Source organism: Enhydra lutris, unplaced genomic scaffold (genome assembly GCF_002288905.1).
Source record: "Enhydra lutris kenyoni isolate GAN:26980312 unplaced genomic scaffold, ASM228890v2 scaffoldscaffold27, whole genome shotgun sequence".
NCBI lineage: Eukaryota > Metazoa > Chordata > Mammalia > Carnivora > Mustelidae > Enhydra > Enhydra lutris.
The window spans coordinates 23,353,410-23,373,553 of record NW_019154111.1 but is presented as its reverse complement, the minus strand read 5'-3'; the positions used below and the strand labels follow the sequence as shown (position 1 = coordinate 23,373,553).

At 35.8% G+C, this 20,144-nt stretch overlaps 1 protein-coding gene across 5 annotated transcripts in view; it reads left to right on the top strand.

The window, feature by feature from the left end:
• LOC111152004 (suppression of tumorigenicity 7) overlaps positions 1–20,144 on the top strand; it is a 265,161-nt gene that overhangs the window by 52,918 nt on the left and 192,099 nt on the right. The window lies entirely within an intron of this gene.

Sequence of the window (20,144 nt, the reverse complement as noted above, 5' to 3'; positions counted from 1 at the left end):
TGAGATGATAGTGTTTATTAGAAAGGGAAAAAGGGTTTGCAGTTTTTATCTAAAAGGAAAAAAAAGGTGTCATTATACCCTCTTCCTCCATATTTTTACAAAAGCATAGGAGTAGACATTATATGCAGATTTAAAGAAAAAGAAATAAGCTTTATTGTAGAGTTTTTTTTTTTTTAACAGAATGGTTTCAATATTGATATGCTGGCTAGTGTCACAATCCAACACCATCATATCTCTCTTAAAACTTATACAATGAAATTGCTTTGGTGCAGAGCAGGCCCTGCACAATGGCTGGGCTGGACAGCACTTGTAGACAGCTACAATTGGTATTTAAAAAATGATGACTAGCCTGACTAATTTGAGTATTATTTAATGTTGGATGTAGAATAATATAACTTATCCAAGCAGTCTGACAGGCTTTGCAGAATATTTTGTCATTATCCATAAGCAAAGATGACAGTTAAGTATTTCTGAGGAGACTCAACCTGCTGGCCTAGAACATTAAAAATTGGCATGATACCATCTTTGTGGGGAGAAGGGAGTTAGGGCAGGAATTCAGGAAATGCATTTCATAAGAATTTATAATCCGACCTTTTCTTTCTGATCTCAGGTGATTGGTGTACCTATTAGTGTGCAGCTGATGATTATTCTAGAATAGTTGTATTTCAAGAGAGCTTATAATCCTCAGTTTTTTTGTTTCTTGGTTGGTTTTTTAAAGGATTGATTATTTTTGTTGTTTCACATGGAAGCTTCGCATTGCTGAAATTAACCACCCTGACTAATGAAGGTCAAGATAGAATAACAATGAGACATAATGTTCCATTCAGCATATGATAATATTAAACAATATTTTTTGAATTTACTTAATGGTACATCTGGAATTAATGTCACTCAAGAAGTAGGAACAGATTATTAAGTGGCAAAGACTTTCTACAGTTTCATTTTAGTCATGGAATTTTGATGTAGGAGCATAGGTATGGATAGAGATATTTATCTACTGAAGGAAAATTAGTCTTATTACTTTGTTTAGCTGAAAATAGAAGTTGAAACTCAGTGTGGGAGTCTTTGGGCTCTTAGATTAATGTCACCCATGTGCTGTGTGGTATGTTTGAAAACTGCTGGTTGCTTTTGGTCTCCGTGGCTACCAGCTTACTGAACAGACAGAATACCATTCAGAAGACAGAACACCCATCATGCAGATTTTTGCATTTTTTTTAACCTAATTGAGTATTAAGTTTTGCTTCTTGCTTATCACTAGAAGACCATAGCTAGGTTTGTATTGTCAGTGATAATCATTAAGTGTTGAGAAGGGACTGCCTTCTTTTGATAAGGAGGTGCCTTAAATCTATACTCAGAGTTTAGACGAGTGTATTTTCTTTCTGTTTGGAGGCATAGCTTTCTAGGCCTTTAATTTCTGCCTTTTGGCAGCTTCATAGGCTGAAACTGTCTATATTTAGAATATTCAGAAAAATAAGTCACATTTCAAGTTCTAATTAGTTCAGAAGGAATCTTCAAAACCAACTAAGACATGCTCACTAAATTTTTATAATAAATAGTTGTTTATTTACCCTGTGTACAATGTTGTGCTAGATCCCGAAAAGGTCATTTTTTTCTAACATATTCTGATTTCATTATTCTTATTTTTGATTTCTGGTTGTAGTACTTTGCTTGTATTGGATGTTTTAAATTGAAGTATGGTTTACACAGGACAAAGTGTGTTAGTCAAAGTATGCAGCTTGGTAAATTTTTGCCTATGGTTTATACCCATGGAACCACGCCCCAGATTAAGATACAGAATATTTGTATTACTCTAGAAATTTCCTTTGTGACGACCTTTTCCAGTCAAAAGGAAATCACTATTCTGACCTCTTCTGCTTGTAGAGTCACATGTAAATGGCCCTTGGAAATTTTCTCTCTCTTGGTCTGCCTATAAGAGAAGGAAATGTCAATGTCCTCATTTTTCAAGTATTTGAGTAAGTTGATTTTATGTTTCAGACCTTTGTAATCAGGAATATTTAGTAGCTGGTGTCACGTTATAACATGTTCTATGTCACTAAAATAGTATTGCTCCATTTAAATATCAAAAGACCCTCCCCTCCAGCACAAACATACAAAAGCCTTAAAAACATAAAAAAATTTACCTGCAAGAGTAGACACTGTTCTTCAAAGTTAAAGACTTACATGGCTATAGTATCAGAATTAGTAAATGCTCTTACATTGTTTTAGTGAATATCTTTAACAGTGCCAGTATCAGTTTTTCTGACTTAGTAGATCTGAATCTCCTTGGTTATATAGATTGGCTACTGTCTATTTTGGGCCCACTTGGAATGCAAATGTTCGATATTATATGTGGATGAATCCTTACAAAGCAGGAAGTCTAGCTTCTGTAGCTCTGTTGCCATCTTGAAGTATTTCACTGAGCTTTTCCTTTACTGAAATTTCCCATGTCTAAAAATGGGAGTAGTATGTCTGTCTGCTCTTTATCTGCTTTGAGGAAATGCAATTTTAGTTTCTGTGGTCAGAATAATTTAGGTTTAAGAAAAAAGTACTATCAGTAAAGTTTTGTTAAAGAAAGTAGTCATTAAAATGCATATTTTTGGTACTTAATTTTACTTAATGATATTTAAAAATCAATATATTGAATTCTACAAAAATTTGAAAATTTTATTTTTCTCTTTAAATTTTATAAAGGGACAGAAAAATTTCATCTTTTCTTTTGGTGGAATAAAGAAAACCAGCTTTGTACTGCTATCATTTGGTTACATCCTTCTTGATAAAGCCAGTTATTCTCCAAAGTATAAACACTTCAAGTACAATGAACATTTATTCAATTAGCATTTATCTCACTTAGTCCTCCTTCTGTCTCCCCTCCCATATTTAACTTTTTCAGGCCTCAAGGGTACCATTTAAGGTGTGCTGTGGTGGGAATTGTGCCCTGGTTTAACACATTAATATGGCTTCCAGAGACCCTGTCTTATTAGTCTAGTGAAGAGAGCAACATGTTACCTTTTGAGAAACAGCATGCCTCCGGGCAAATAATTTTTCATTTAATCCCTCCTTCCAAAATTTTGTTATAGTTGTAATAAATTCAAAAGAACATCTAGTGTGTCTGTGAAGGGGAAAAAGAAATAACTAACGTGCCAATAAAGCGGTAGGATTTAGTGAGCTTAGTAGTAATGGGGAAATGTTGGATATGTGTGTCGAGATGTCAGTTCTCTTGAGCTCTGGTGTGACTGGCCCTGCAGTTGTCTGGATGCCCACATCACTTTGAGTAGGTAGCTAGATGCTGGAAAGGATTTGGGATACATGTGATACCCCATGTGGTTTATCTTTGATGGACACCAGAAGAACAGCTGTTGCCCTTTGTTTTCATTACCAATGAATGCATTAAGTTGGAACTGACAACTTCTCAGTTTTAATAGTGAGTGTGTTTCTAAGAATAATGTAATTATCTCAAATTTTGAGCCATTGTGTGGAAGACAGTCAAAAGAATATACTCTAGCAATATTAGGTCACCAAGAAACTATACAATTAAACAGGCATCTCTTTGATAGAGTAACAAATGAGTCACACTCCTTTCTTTACATGCATTTCAGGGCCATTCTTGACAACCAGTCATATGTGAGGTTAAACTTGGATCTATTGTTTTGGTGTAATTTCTGTGAATCAGCTGAGATGTTAATAGTTACCATGTTCATTCAAAAATGCCTATTCACAACTGGACCATTTTCCCATATAAGTCCTACTTCTTATTAAATAATTGTGTCAGAGTGCTGTTTTTGCATGTTTGTATGTTTGGCATTCTAGTACTATATTATTTTGTTTTCCCCTTTATTAGCTTTTGTCATATGGAACAAGATAATTTAGGAATACAGCCATTTCCCTTTCCTACAGCTTTAACTGGCTATTAGTACTTAGCTGCATTGGATTTTAGATTCTTTCCTCTTACTTAAAGCAAAAGTACAAATACTTACGTATACACATAAAAACTTACCTCTAAGTCAGCCCTCAAGCAGTGAGTGTAAAAGAAAAATATTATTCTACATAACTTCAGATAAGTAGAATACCACAGACTGCTAATGTCACAAATATGGGAAAGTAATTACAGATAACAGAGATTTATGTTGGGACATGATCATACAGGAGCCTGGGAAAGTTAAATAAAGCTAATATAACTTTTGACTTGTTTTGCTGTATCATCTTTTCTTTCCTTCTGACAATATATTTCTGATGTGAAATTTCCTTTTGGGTTTCTCGCATGTTAATGTTTGACATTGTAATTTTTAGTATCAAGAAAATATTTTAAGCTAAATAAGATAGAAAAATATTTTTCTTCTGGATATTTATATACTTACTCTGCTAGTACAGAAATGGAATAAAGGTACCCACTGGTTATTTTTAAATTCTCTGATTACTTATTTTCACTTAAGTATTGGTTTCCCTAATTGTTAGTCTATTGTTTGTTCAGCAGAAATTACACATGAGTTTTCAGTGATCTCTTGTTTTCATTATCACAATGGATCAGATTCATATCCTGTATAAACCATGGGGAGTCTATGGGGAAAAATGACCATATATGGAACCTTTCTCCATAGACTCCCCATGGAGTTACACAGGATGTGAATAGGATTCATTGTTGTTATGGATTCTGAGTTGGAAAAGTCACTGCTAATGTGTATTTTTAACAATAATAATAGTCATTGCATTAAATTATGTCAAGTAGCTTTAAATTATCAATATAAGACTATATGTGAATTGCTATTTTAAAAAATTGTTTTTCAGAGAGTATAGCTATCTTACCATTTTTTTCCTAACAAATAGAAAGCATTTATTAACATGTTTATTAATATGTTAATTAGGAAATACACAAATTTTGAATTATTTACAGGTCCTCTGATGTCATAACTGCTGTGCTAGAATAGTGAATTACAAAATTTTCCGTGTGGAGATTTTGCTCGTATTAATAATGGATTCATGTAATTGTGAACTAAAAGATGAAAATACAATTTAATACATGTTGTAGAAATGGCAGCAACCATGTGCCAGGTTCAGTGACTAACTGTAGATACTCTGGTGCTCGATTGCCTGGATTCAGAACTTGGCTCTACTACATTCTACCAGGGTTTGGCCACTTACCATCTAAGCTCTTCTGCCCCAAATATGGCTCAACCAATTAACTCTTGATATTAGAGGATCTTGGTGTTAGGGGAATCTCCTTTTTGGAGCCAGGATGTTTGTAGCACTTATCAAGGGTTACCTGTGGGGCAGTGAGAAAGATTGGTTAAAGAAAGGGAAATGTCGCTTTCTAAGACTGGGTGGAAGTTCTTTTATGCAAGTCTTTGAAGTGATTTAGTGGGAGATCTGAAGAGAGGAGACTGCATGAAACTGGATGAAACTGGTTAGAGTTGGCAAATGTCCAGGTATTTCTCACTATTGGTCACCCCCATGGCAGGTATCACTAATTGATCAAGTAGTCTTGTAGGATTGGATTAAGCCACTAAAATTTGGAATGTTTTCCTCTTAAAACATTGTCTTTTAACTGTGTAACTGTTTTCTACATTAGTGTGAATCATAGTCACATAAATAAATATTTTATCTTGCAAATAATTATTGAATTTAAAAAATTAGGACTCTTAAGAGTTCTGGTAATAATAAAATATAAATAATAAGATATAAAATAAACACACCATTCTGTGACACATTATGATTCTCAGAAATATCAAAAGGTTAATGATTCAGAGCTACCACTGGTCTCTTTTGGATGAAATTTACACCAATTTAGACCTATCCCCAGAGTGTGGTAGGGTACCTATTATATCCTAAGGACGCTTTCTTTAGAATTTGAATCTACTGTGGCTTAAGGTAATATTATTGAAAATATGTTCTGTGGGCTTTATAGGATGTTAATATTGAGTTTAATTAAATATTCTAGCTAAGAAGTGTATTACACCAAACTGGCACGTATCAGAAACATCTGAGTGACACAGCAGAATAGCATATGGATTTTTATTATTAAGCCCATATTTGTTATAGGTAAACTGTTATGTACTGATACCTAGTTATATATTAATAGTTGACTACACTTCATTTAAGTTCGCTTATTTTTTAAGATTATTAAATAAAGGGGCGCCTGGGTGGCTCAGTGGGTTAAAGCCTCTGCCTTGGGCTCAGGTCATGGTCCCGGGGTCCTGGGATCAAGCCCCGCATTGGGCTCTCTGCTCAGTGGGGAGCCAGCTTCCTCCTCTCTCTCTCTGCCTGCCTCTCTGTCTACTTGAGATCTCTGTCAAATAAATAAATAAAATCTCTTAAAAAAGATTATTAAATAAAAATAAGGAAGTATTATGATCACCAGTTTATTTACAGCGTGAAAACTAAGGATTGTCTCTTGCCAATCCTGATATAATTTTAGTAATCGGAAAAATTGTTTTCCATTTCTTCATGAGAGTTTCCAACTGTTAAAATTCAGGCTTATTGGCATATTTTGGGAAGTACTGAGCGTCACTGGAATGCAAATAGATTAAGAAATCACAATGACTCTGTTAGAGTATTATTTACCACTTATGTCCTTCATCCTTAGCTACTTCTAGAACACCTAAGGTTAGCAGGAGGCTTTGGTAGGATTTGGCTTGGCGTGATGCATGGACTTGAATCAGGAGTCTGGAATTTTTCATCTGAAACTTTCCTAGATTTGTTTTAGTATAATAGTATTGCTGTATAACAAAGTACCCCCAAACATAGTGGCTTAATATAAGCATTTATTATTGTAGTTCACAGTTCTATGGGTTGGCTGTGCCCAGTGGTGGTTCTGTTGTGGGGTCTCTAATAGAGTTGCAGTCAGATGTCCTTTGGGGCAGGTGTCATCTAAAGTCTTCTATTTATGTATGTATGTATGTATGTATGTATGTGTGTGTGTATTTATTTATTTAACAGAAATCAGTAGTAGGCAGAGAGGCAGGCAGAGAGTGAGGAAGGGAAGCAGGCTCCCTGCTGAGCAGAGAGCCTGATGCGGGGCTCGATCCCAGGACCCTGATATCATGACCCGAGCCGAAGGCAGAGACTTTAACCCACTGAGCCACCCAGGTGCCCCAGGAGTCATCTAAAGTCTTAACCTGAGCTGGATGGAGGTCCAGGATAGCCCTCCCACTTGGATATCAGTTGAAGCTGGCTGTTGACGTGGGACTTAGTTGGGGGTGTAGGCAGGTAAGCTTATACTTATCCTCTCCATGAGGTTCAAGTTTCTAATAGCATGGTGCTAGGTTCTCAGGGGAAGCATCCCATGATGGAGCATTCTAAGAATTCCAGGAGGAAACTGCAGGGTTTCTTATGGCCTAGTCTTGGAGGTCTCAGGAGCCACAACCACCATATTATGTTGGCCAGCCAAGTCACCAGGACAAGCCCAGATTCAAAGTGAAGGGGATTAGACTCCTTGTTTTGGTGAGAGAATGGCAAGTTTGGATTGAAGAAGAGCAAGTAGGATGGAAAATATTTTTGTGGCCATCTTTGGAAAATATAGTTTACTACAAGTAGTTTCTAAACTCTTCTATGAAGTTGGTTCCGCAGAATGCTGGTGGGCTTCTCTAAGTCAGGGGTCTGCCAATTTTTCCTGTAGTGGACCAGATAGTGAATATTTTAGACCTGTGGCCCATACAGTCTTTTTTTGCAACTATTCAACTCAGCCATTGTGCAAATAAGCAGCCATAGTCAAATGAGTGTGTCTCTATTCCAGTAAAACTTTATTTATGAACACAGAAATGTGAATTTCATATAATTTTCACATACCAAAAAATGCTCTTCTTTTATTTTTTTGCCCCCAACCATTTAAAAATGTTAAAAAAAATTGTTACATCAAGGGCTGCAAAACCAGGTGGTAGGCAGATTTTGGCCCATACGCCTTAGTTCAATGACCCTGCTCTTAATCTGAATTTTCTTTTTAATAACTGTAAAGCTAAAAGAAAAACAGATATATTCAATATTAAAAGTAACTACTTTTGGGGCGCCTGGGTGGCTCAGTTGTTAAGCGTCTGTTTTTGGCTCGGGTCATGATTCCAGGGTCCTGGGATCGAGCCCCGCATCGGGCTCCCTGCTCAGCAGGAAGCCTGCTTCTCCCTCTCCCACTTCCTCTGCTTATGTTCCCTCTCTCACTGTGTCTCTCTCTGTCAAATGAATAAATAAAATCTTTTAAAAAAATAATAACTACTTTTGATGTATAGGTAAGACTGATAGATGAACTTATGTTCTTGTTGGTTGATTTTATGACTAAATGTTATACATTTGAACTTATAAATATACTCTGTTTTACATATTGGGTTCTTGCATATTAGTTTGTTTGAAAAAGATTGTGTTAAAAATGAGTAAGAGAGGGGCACCTGGGTGGCTTAGTGGGTTAAGCATCTGCCTTTGGCCCAGGTCATGATCCTAGGGTCCTGGGATAGAGCCCTGTGTCCCTCCCACGATCAGGGAACCTTCTTTTCTCCCTCTGCTGCTGTTCCTGCTTGTGCTCTCTTGCACTCTCTCTGCCAAATAAATAAATAATATCTTTTAAAAAATGAGAGAGAGTGCTCGCTTCGGCAGCACATATACTAAAATTGGAACGATACAGAGAAGATTAGCATGGCCCCTGCGCAAGGATGACACGCAAATTCGTGAAGCGTTCCATATTAAAAAAAAAAAAAAAATGAGAGAAAAAATAAAGTCGACAAAACCCTATGACATTTGAAGACTTTTAGTCTGTTATCAGAATAACATAGGTAACAAAAGTAAGACAGGATATAGAGACTGTGATTCAATTTCACAAATATTTATTGAATACAGAGGATTAACATGTGAGAAGAAATAAGAGAGCAAAAAGCTTTCAAGAAATTTAAAGTTCAACTGGATATAGGTGGTGAGGCAGGAAGAGAAGAACAGAGAGGTTAATAATACTAAAATTATATTTCTCATTCAGTTAAAACAATGTAGATGAGATTATTTTTGATATCAGTACCCATGGATCAAAGAAAAATAGTTGGTTCGCATTGGAATTGGCATTGCATAATATGCCAAATATGACAAGGGAAAACAATTTTTTCTTTAGATAATTTTATTGAAAGACAATTTACATAGGATAAAATATATAACAGTTTGATGAATTTTGGCAAATATATACATATATGTAACCGTCCTTATCATTACAATCAAGATAGAGAACATTCCTATAACCTTAGAAGGTTCCTTTGTGTCCCTTTGCAGTCAATTTCCAAATCTCTAGAATTTCATATAAATGGGGACATACAATGTATACTATTTTTGTGAATAACTTCTTTTGTTCAGCATAATGTTTTCAGCTGTGTTTGTGGCCATCGGTAGTTCATTTCTTTTTATTACTGAGTTAATAGAAATAACATAATTGGCTCAGCCATATGCCTATTGATACTGAGTTGTTACCTGTTTTGGGTTCTTACGATTAATGCTACTATAATTGTATAATTCTCAGAGTGGACATATGTTTTATTTTCTTTTGGGTAAAGACCTAGAAAGGCAAGTGCTGAGAAGCTTCCAAACTTTTCCAAAATGATTATACTTTTTTACTTTCCCATCAGCAACATGTGGGAGCTTAGTTGCTTTATATTCTTGTCAACTCTTGGTATTGTCAGTGTTTTTAATTTTAGCTAATTTAGTGGATGTGTAGTGTTAACATTTTGTGATACAATTTTAATTTGCATTTCCCTCATTCTTAAAGATGTTGAACATCTTTTCATGTGCTTATTGGCCATTGGTCTGTCTTCATTGATGAAGTGTCTGTTAAGTACTTTACTCATTTTAAAAAACTGGGTGTTCGTCTTAATGAGTTTTGAGGGTTCTTCATATATTTTGATACAAGTCCTTTGTTAGATATATGTATTGACACTATTTTCTTATAGCTAATAGCTTTTAGTTTTATTAGCAATGTGGTTTTTAATTTTGATGAAGTCCAGGTTTTCAGTTTCTTGAGTCAGATATAAGAAATGTTCGCCTACCCAAGATTGTAATGATTTTTTCCTTACCTTTTCTCCCAAATGTTCTATATGTTTTGCTTCTCTGTGTGTTTTGATCTATTTTGAGTAAAGTTTCATGTATAGTTTGAAGTAAAGGTGGACATTCATACTTTCCACAAAATTCAGTTGTTTCAGTGCCATTTCTTGAAAAAAGACAGTCCTTTCCTCATTGAATTGGCAACTTTATAAAAAATCATTTGACCCTATATTTCTTGTCTCTGTATTTTATTCTAGAGATCTGTGTGTTTATTCTCAGAACGATAGCATAGTCTTGATTGCTATGGTTTTATCATCACTTCTGAAATCAGGTAGGGTAAGCCCTCCAGGTCTGTTCTTTATCAAAATTGCTTTGGTTATACTTGATCCTTTCATATCCACAGAAATTTTAAAATTTGCTTGTCAATTTCTGCAAACAGTCCTGCTGGGATTTTGATTGGAAGTGTGTTTTAATCTAGAAAGCAATTTGGGAATAGTTGACTTTTTAACAATATTGGACTTTCCAATTCATAAACATGGTATTTCTGTCTCTTCATATAGTTTAATTTCACCCAACAATGTTAAAATAGTTATGAACTGGGGCACCTGAGTGGCTCAGTTAGTTGAGTGTCTGCCTTTGGCTCAGGTCATGATTCCAGGGTCCTGGGATTGAGCCCCACGTTGGGCTTCCTGCTCTGCGGGAGTCTGCTTTTCCCTCTCTCTGTCACTCTCTCTCTCTCTCTCTCTCTCTGTCAAATAAATAAATAAAATCTTAAAAAATAAATAAATAAAATAGTTATAAACTTAAAAGAATAGGTTTTTTTTTTTTTTCATTGATAAAAGAATGCTTATCTGGAGTAGAGTAACTTTCTTACCCACTGAATACAAGTTCCTTGAAAAAGTAGAGTAAAATGTAAAAGTGATGTTATTAGTAAAATGTCATTAATTTGAGTTAGGAGGACTTGTTTGAACTTCTGAAAACATCTTAAATAGCCTAAAAAATGAAACTTCACAAAACAAATGTTGCCATGAAGAAGTCTTTTGTAGATATGTTTTAACAAGTAAGTAAGAATGGTTTATACCTAGAACACTTAAAATTATGTTCGTGTAAAATGTTTTTATAGTCCCCCAAACATTTGCTCTTTCAACAAGATAAACTATATTTCTTCCTCTTGTTTTTTATATTTTAGAAAATCACTTTATTATATTTTAGAAGTAACTTCACTTTAGCTTTTGCCAAAATATTCACATTTCTTTAGTTAGAAAGATCTAAGCTTAAGAATTTTTATATTTGAAAACAGGATCCCCTTCTTATGAAACTGGTCTTGTGGTCCTGTTGAGTTATTGGCCTTTTTACAAATCTGATAAATCTTTGGATTCTTATGATTTCAAGAGATTTAAACTAGCTTTTCTCCAAAAACAGATTCAGTTGGCATTTGTCACCTTTAAAAATTAAATTGAGCTCAAATTGACTTTAAGAACCTTTTCTAATTATTTGACATTAGTTCTGATAATTTCCAAAAGTCTTTAACTTGCATAAAGCCAGATTTGATAGAGATTGAACTGATTTCCAATAGCATGCTATATATATGCATTATAAATATGGATCTGTAAACATTTATCTGATGTCTAAAGCAACTAACATCAATACCCCCACCCCTGTTTTAGGTGGTTTATAAAATGGCAGTCCTGTAATAACCCCCAGTTAACTAATGTCATCTTTGAAAGCTGTGGAAATGAATATACTCGGGGTTTGGGGTTTGAGTTCTTCTGTACTGACTTTTTCTCACCCTCTTCCTGTGTTGGTCCCAGGTAGACCTACTTTGTTATTTTTGGTGTAAGTACATAGTACAGTGCTTAAGAAGAGGGCTTTGAGACAGACAAAAACATGGTTTTACTGTGTTGCTGTGGGCATCATCTTTTTCAGCCTCAGTTTATTCATATTAAAATGGAGATAATAGATTACCTCATGGGACTGTTGTAATGCTCTAATGAAATAGGTAGGTAGGATGGGAAGCCCTTAATGGCACATGATAAGTAATCTATAGTTTAATTATTTTAAAAGTTTTCTATACCAGAAACACTAGACCCTGCATGTATATTTGATATAAGCTAGAGTATAATCAAGGTATAATGATAGCATCAAATGGATACAAATTGAAAATAATGAGGAAAAAATTTTTTTTTTTTTTTTAATTTTTTATGTATTTATTTGACAGACAGAGATCACAAGTAGGCAGAGAGGCAGGCAGAGAGAGAGAGGAAGGGAAGCAGGCTCCCTGCTGAGCAGAGAGCCTGATGCGGGGCTCGATCCCAGGACCCTGGGCTCATGACCTGAGCCGAAGGCAGCGGCTTTAACCCACTGAGCCACCCAGGCGCCCCGGAAAAAATTGTTTTAAGTGGAAAAACTTTTAAGTTTGTTCCCTGCCTTCTGGCAGTCTACATTCTAAGTGAACAAGAAGAATTAAATTGTAAATCATTCAAATATACTTTATTTACATTGACACTGATTTATATAAATCTTTTACACATGCATAATTTACATGTGAGCAGTCCTTTTCTAGCTTCTCTTTGCATCCATGGTCTTCTCACTTCTAGTAGTATTCTCTTGGGTTTCTGTAATAGTCACCTTAACTTGTCTCAGCTCCCCTTATTCTATATCTAGGTCCATTCTACAAGTTACTTTTTTGACCTTTAAAAAAATTGAGATCTAACTACTATACAGTAAAAGACACAGATATTAAATGTTCAATTCCATGAGTTTTGACAATTTTAATTTCACACACACCTGTAAGCACTATCCACATAGGATAGAGAGCACTTTTGTCACTTCAGAAAGTTCCCTTTTGCCCCTTCCAGTTTCCCTCCTTATGAGGCAATAATTTTCTGATTTGTATATTTAGGGTTAGTTTTACATTGGACTTAGTATATAGGAATTGTGCCATTTGTATTCTTTTATGCCAAATAGCTGTTCAATACCCAGCACCTGTTCAAAACACTCTCAAGAACTCTTCAATGCTTTTTGAACTAGATATGAACTTTTTGCCCAGGTGTTTAAAGCTAACCACCATGTGGTCCCTACTGTTCTTTCCCAGCTTAACTCCTACTACTACTCTGCATGTATTATTTGCTTTTTCCTGACTGCCTTTTCTCATGACAGGCCTTCTATTTGGATCTTACCCTTATTTCCAGCTATTCAGATCTCACCTGCTATTTCACTCTGAAGTTCATCTCAGTTACCAGTTACTCCATGCCTTTCCCTGGTCCTCCTAATGTTATTCTCATTTTTTAAAAAGTCATCCTTTGATCATCATCATAGACATTCCTTTAACACAACAGATATTCTCAACTCCTTTTCCAAAGTCGTCATTCCCCTGTTGCCCCCTCTTCTACCCTACCCTTATAGTCACTGCTCCTTAGTAAAAAACATCACACATTTTGAATACATTTTTGCACTTTTTTTAAAGATTTTATTTTTAAGTAATCTCTTTATCTAACGTGGGGCTCGAACTCACAACACCGAGATCAAGAGTTGCACACTGTACTGACCGAACCAGCCAGGTGCCTCACCTTGTTGCACTTCATAATGCAAAGTGCATCGTTCCTGGTTTGCATGCTGTGGAGTCTGACTTTCTGGGCTGGAATCCTTACCCTTGCAGCTGTGTAACATTGGATAGGTTAGCTAACTTCTCTTCACCTCAGTATATTCTCTTAAATGAGCATATACATAGTACTATATCATGGGACTGTTTTGAGTTTTAAACCCCATAAAATGCTTATTACCTAGTAAATGCTCAATGAATGTTAACCTTTTATTATATATTATTATATTAGAGTCTTTGATGTTATTGCCTTATCCTTCCAATTGCATTCCATTTCTCTAGGACTTGGGAGGTTTACTCACCTTGTGGCTACCAAACTAAATATTAAAGGTAATTTGTCCATCTAATAGTTTTTTATAGGGAAGTCTATGATGTGTTGGGAAGAGCTGTTTAAAGACAGAACATTAGTGGTCCTGGTTTTATGCTTCCTTCACCTAATACCTGTGCTTAATCTCATTTCTCAGTGTCTTGCTTATTAAATACTATAATGTCAGTTTCCGTCTCTTTATTGAGGAAAATGTGGAATTCGTACGTTTGTAGTGGTGCTATATTTTAACTTAGCTCAAGCTTGATATTCAAGGAGAATCTTTTAAATACAAATAGTATTCCCCAATTTATCTGGTTTATGTGTTCGTATTTTTGTTTGTTAACTTTTCTTAAAGTCACACACATCTGTAATTCTTTCTTATAAAGCTTTATGATACTTGATATAGATGCTGCGGCAAATTACGCATTACTTAAACTCCATTTAATTCAGTTAAATGGCATTCGATAAAGTCTTCTTGATTCTTACGTGGGGTGCAAAGAATTATTGCTATTTAAGGAGGAATAATAGGGAAACAAAAGACCTCTGAGTTTACTTTTGGTTTTGTTTCCTTTAGGTTTTATACTGGCATGTTTCAGAGATGTTTTTGTTTGGCTCTCTCAAGGGGAACAGACAGCATTCCCACTGTACCCAGTACTATTATCCATATTATGAAATACTTTTACTGTGTTGTTGCGGCATGCCTAGTTTTCCTTCAAGGTTTCACTAAGCAAAGACTCTGTGCCTACCTTTGATTCCATGTAGAGAATTGGAGAGTTGGGTTTTTTAGATATTAAATACTTAGGTCTCTGTGTCCTTGGGTCTTCATCTGCTGGGTAGTCACCAGCTGCACACCTGACTATAGTCCATTTGTTTTTAGTATTAAATTGACCTTTTCCAGGCTCTCTTGTGGAGGAAGTTGGAGTCTGCATAACACCAGCTGTGTGTGTGTGGTATGAGAATGGAACAATAAGTCAGGGATGGAGAGTATGCCTCGCCTTTGTTTCCTGAAATTGTGCATTGATTTCTTTTGTCAGTAGAATATTTCAAATGAATGAGAGCAACATTTTCTATTTTTAGTTTTTTTTTGGGGGGGTATACCTTTTTAAAAAGCACATCATCATCTGCAAATTCAAATTTTATTCAGTATATTTAATTTACTTAAAGTAAAGTACATATATAGTAGAAATATTAACTTTCCTTCAATTTCATCATTTTCAAACCCTTTCACTTCACAGGAACTTGATTATTTAAAGCTGTTGTTTAGATTTTTTCTTTTTAATAAATGAAATGTCTCCATTTTAACCACTGCTGCCAGCATGAAAATAGCTTTTTCATAAATACTTTAAGAATTTTCTCTACTTGACAGTTTTAAGCAGGATAAAACTGGACTGTTTATAGAATTAATTTTTCCTTTCCTTTGGCATTGAATGTACTCTAATTTGTAGTTTCAAAAAATTAGGGTTAGCCTTTGAGTAAATTCTTTGCAGACTATACAGTCCTCCGAGAATTTGCTAGTTCAGGATCTAATATGAACAACCAGATGATTGGGAATTTTTGAGATACAGACAAAAAAATATATAGCCTCATGCCTATTTCATAAATAATTCTGGAGGTTTCTTAGGGTTTAAGCATTTAAAAGCCTGAGATATTGGTTTTCTTTTTCTGACCTGGACTGCATTTGTGGAGGTCCCATGCTGGCAAGTAAAATAGTTACTTTCTATTTAAGAACTCTCTCTGGGAATTGTTTATTATGGTTTGGGAAGCTCATTCCACACATGAAGGCTTGACTTTCCTGTTTTATTAGACCTCCTTATTCTTGAAGCACCAAAAATTCTGTTTGGCCTTTCGCGCTGTGAGCCACCTCGCTAATAGTGAACAGCACTCTATGGTAGTCACAGTCACTGTTACTGATGATCGGATGTCATTCCAAACGATGCAGCATATTTCATCATCTGTCTTGTATGGCGCCCCCAAAATGACATGTCTGGAATGAGGGACAGTGTGATATTTATCATGAATCAGTAGAATCTGGATAGGAAATTACTGGGTATTTTACTCCTTTTGCTGACTGGACTTTATTTTTTTGCTTTTGAAAATCGGTAGTAGAAACAAGGCTAACGTAGCAGCTGTGCTAGGTTTTGTACTTAGTTTCCTTCCCAGCCCCTGTGAAAATGAGATAATCATTCAAGCTGCCATTTCTGAGAATCCTGTTGAAACAGAAAAAGGAAGTGGGGCCAGGAGCCTTTAGGTGGCAGTTACGGCTTTTCCTGGGGCAACCATCTATTGCATTCATACGCTTTTGGATTTGGATGCCCATTTTGTATTCTGAAATAGTAGTCGCCTAATAATAAAATGCCCTGTATCAGATGGGAAAACCCCAATTGCTTGACTCTTCCAACCCAGTCTCAATTTAAAATCTTTTTTGACTGGTAGGAATGGGTGTGATACTAGTGTCAGACTTTTTTTTTTTTTCATGCCATTGTTTAACACTTCAGCCTACAGGCCTGTTAGACTCTTACAAAATTCAGCAGGTTGCTTCGTATGAAGTTTCTTCCTCCTTCTAACCAGATTAAAAGCTTTCGGTTGGCCCCAGCACCCTGGCTTCAGGCACGCAGGCAGTGTGACATGGAGAGAGCTGTCCTGCCCTAAGCAGCTGCCATAGAAGCCTCACGGGCAGTCGGAGCAATTGTGTGTGCCATGTTTTAGGACGCAGCCTTCCTCTGAACATTGGTATTTTATGCTGGTGATCAGAAGAATTTGGCATTTGGGAGCAAGGTCCTATGATCTTGTATTTTGTATGAAAATACACAGCATTGCCTTTTTATGGTATACCCTTAATATACAGCACTACCACCAAAGCTTCCTGAGGAGAGCCAATTTTAAGATGAAGAGGCAAAGATTTTATGATGCCATTTAAACTGAGCAAGGCTCAGTTTAACTCAGATGTCGTGGATTGGACATCTGATAGTCCTGTGGTAGAAGACTGACTCAGAGAAGTTAATCCTAGCCGCTGACCATCATCTTTTGAATTGACTGGACAGTTTCTTTGAAAATCAGGATACTCGACTACTATAATCTTTTCAGATTCTCCTATTGGAGATGGAAGGAATATTTTATTCAATTTTCATTACCCTATTAAAATTATCTCTTACATGTCAGCATACTGTGTTGCACTTAAGTTTTTTAAAATTGTTCTTATGTTCCCTGGTTTTTTTTTTTTTTTGTTTTTTTTTTTTTTTTTTTACTGCTTCTGAAGGTGTGAGGGAGAGATCACATGAAACTTTTAATTATATGGCAAATAGCATTATCTTAAATTTCATGAAATTATTTCTAGGTAGAGTTGACTCCAATATCTGATACTAGAGTTTAGCTTATCACTGCCCAACATTTAAGTTGTCAAGTTGATGGTAAATGGTTGCTTTGGGAAATGATTTACTACAGTGGGCTTCTGAGGGACATTAGTCTATATAGGAATGAGAATGACCCGAGACTGCATTGAAATAGTTATTTCAGATACTTGTGCTCATTGTGTGGAGATTCTGAGGAGAAAAATTTTTTGTAAAATATTTAGTGCCCTATGTTCTTTAAGGGGTAGGGGGATGATGGTGGGAGAGAAAAGCCTGGGCTTTTACCACTGTAGCCTTAAGTGGGAAATACTTGCTAAATGCTAGGTGCTAAAAAGATAGATCTAATGTGGTAACTTTCCTGTAATTTACCTGGAGCCTTCTTCATTGCTAATGATCATTCCTAATCTACTTGGAAGATAGTTCTAATATGCCAACTAGAGGAGACCACAGCAGATGGTAGGGTTTGGCAGTTGCTATTGCTGAAAAAGACTTTCTCACTCTGGTTCCAGTATTAATCTTTGCTGACCAGTTTTAATCCTCCTTATAAATAAGACTATCCCCTAGTGAGCATTGATTGATACCCTAATGACATTTTTATCTCTCACAGGGTGAGAGCTATTTTTATAACATGAAACCATTTTAATCTTTTTACATTTAAAATAACACGTGGTGGGATGCCGGGGTGGCTCAGTCGGCTAAACGCCTGCCTTCCGCTCAGGTCACGATCCCAGGGTTCTGGGATCAAGTTCCGCATGATACTCCTTGCTCAGTCAGGAGCCTGCTTCCCCTCTGCCTCTGTCTGCCACTCCACTTGCTTGTGCTCTTTCTCTCCCTTTCTCTCTCCTCTCTCTCTGTCAAATGAATAAATAAAATCTTTTTAAAAAAGAAAAAAAAATAACGTGGTTTCCTTAATACACCAGAGTTCATTTTCACTGTAGACATTTTAAATAAGACAAATCGTGAAAAAAGAGAGGGAGAAGAAAGAGAAGGCTCTGAGTTTTGGAGTCAGATAGATGGGATTGAATCTTTGTTTGGCCTTTTACTGGGCAAGTAATCTTTGATTAATTTGTAATCTTTCAGTTGAGGACAACACATAGCCCATGCTGAAAGGGTATATGTAAATGGCTTAAAATCATTCTCTACAAATGCTAAGTGTTGAGTGGGTAGTTATATAAGTATAGCTACAAGTCAGCATGTATGGACTGAGCACTTACAGGGCAGTGTACTGAGAGATTGATATTATACGTAGATGCAAAGATACAGACAGCTGTGTGTGTGTGTAAAATCCAGTGAACATTTCCAACTCTGTCTTTAAGGCATATATCTTCAATAAGATCTCAAATCCTCCCACTTTGTGATAACTTCTCTTAATCTGTTTTAACATAAAATAGTCTTTGAGTATATGTATGAAAGGATGCCATTTTGTAGATAGTACTTTACAGTCTGCTTTTTTCTCATTTAACAATGTTCTATTTTGCCACAGGTTTTTTTTTTTATTTGTTTTGTTTTTATGATTTATATATATATTTGAGAGAGAGAAAGAGAGAGAGTGTGTGTATGCAAGCAGGAGGAGGGGCTAAGGGAAAGGGAGAGAGAGAATCCTCAATCCCCTCTGAGCTGGGAACCTATCTTGGGGCTTGATCCCAGGTCCCTGAGATCATGGCAAGAGCCAAAAATCCAGAGTCAGTTGCTTAACCGAGTGACCCACCCAGGTGCCCCATATTTTGCCACAGTATTTTAGTGGCATTTTGCCTCAATTTCAAATTTAATGGCCATAGATTATTTTATTGTAGGTTGAAACATATTTTTAACTAATCCTTCAGTAATGATTATTTAGTATTTTTTCCCCCTATAATAGACATTCTTGTGGTTAAATCTTTGCACATAGCCATGGTTTTTACCTTAGGGTGAATTCCTAGAAATGGAATTGAAAGACATAAGACATCAAAAGTTTAAAATACATGGTTCCTATTTTCAGACTACCCTACCCTAGAAATGTACATTTCTTTGGTATATATTTTAAAGTATCTTTGTGTAAATTCAGAAGTTATAAGGTCACAGAAGAATGCAATAATACCATTCACTTTCTCTCTTTTGTATAAGAAAAAGAGAGCTTTTAATTTTATTTTTAAAAAATTAATATTTTTGTGTGTGTAAAAAAATATATATATATTTTTAAAACATTCCCTCCCTGTTCCACATCTGTGCAGATGCCAGGGGATGGTTGGGACCTTTGGTTAGGCTGTGATCCTGGTGAGTTGGACTTGAGTTCAGTTTGGGCCGGTTGACCCTCCTCTTTATAGTCATGGACCACACTGCTTGGTTCCACAAATTGTCCTGCAAAGTTTGAAGAGTGGTATTAAGGGTAACAATCTGCCATGGGAGCTAGAAGAGCCCAAGAAGTTTCATCAATAACATGGTTGTACATGGAAACCGATTCATTTTAAGAACTTCACACATGGTCAGTTGGTGGGTAAGTATATATTTACTCTGCACAGAAAATCCCCTGTCTGCATGGCATACTTAAACTGAACAGGTTGCTTCACTGTAAGTCTCTAGGGAATGGCTGTAGGTAACTTTATTTTAAAGGTTAGAATCTTAATCTGCTGATCCAGTTCATTTCTTCCCGAGTGGATCTGGTTTTGTCACTATGGAGTGCTGATAAGTACCAGTTATCTTTTGGGAAACCATCACTGGTAGAAAATGTTGCTGATATAGACTTTCATATTTGCATTTAATAGAGCTTATGTAGTAAGATAGTTTTGTCAAAAGGATCTACAATTAACTGAATTAATCTAGTGTCTTGAACAGTACTTTTCTCTAGTTTCATTCTATAAAACTTAGTTCATGGAATTATATACATGTACCCTGACAAATCTTTTTTTTTTTTTTTTTTTTT